The 605-nt window shown below is 40.2% G+C and overlaps 1 long non-coding RNA gene across 2 annotated transcripts in view; it reads right to left on the bottom strand.

Moving 5' to 3' along the window:
• LOC117282735 overlaps positions 1-605 on the bottom strand; it is a 6,875-nt gene that overhangs the window by 5,539 nt on the left and 731 nt on the right. The gene's annotated exons all lie outside the window — the stretch shown is intronic.

Raw genomic sequence — 605 nt, 5'->3', positions numbered from 1 at the left:
CCTTGGTCTTCCCAGAGGGCTCTTTCCTTCTGGCTTTCCCACCAATGTCCTATATGCATACCTTTTCTCCCCCATTCGTGCTACATGACCTGCCCACCTCATCCTCCTTGATTTGATCATTCTAATTATGCTTGGAGAAGAGTACAAGTTATGAAGCTCCTCATTATACAGTTTTCTCCAACTTCCTGTGACTTCATCTCTCTTCAGTCCAAATATTCTCCTCAACCCCCTGTTCTCAAATACCCTCAGTCTATGTTCCTCCCTTAATGTCAGAGACAAAGTTTCACACCCATACAGAAACACAAGTAAAATTAGAGTTTTGTACATTCTAATTTTTATGTTTTTGGACAGCAGAGGAGAAGACAGAAGGTTCTGGACTGAAGGGTAGCAAGCATTGCCTGAGTTCAATCTCCTCTTAATTTCCTCCTGAATCAGGTTTCGATCTATTATTGTTGTTCCCAAATATCTGAACTGTGCCACATTTTCAAAACATCTGTTTCCTATGTTTATGTCATGATTTTGCCCTGCATTTTGGTGACGAGACAGCAACATGTACTTAGTTTTCTCTGTGTTTACTTCTAGACGAACCTCCTTAATTATTATTA

The sequence above is a fragment of the Cryptotermes secundus genome, unplaced genomic scaffold (genome assembly GCF_002891405.2).
Source record: "Cryptotermes secundus unplaced genomic scaffold, Csec_1.0 scaffold2173, whole genome shotgun sequence".
Lineage (NCBI taxonomy): Eukaryota > Metazoa > Arthropoda > Insecta > Blattodea > Kalotermitidae > Cryptotermes > Cryptotermes secundus.
The sequence above is the reverse complement of the archived record's forward strand: the minus strand, read 5'-3'. Positions and strand labels throughout refer to the sequence as shown.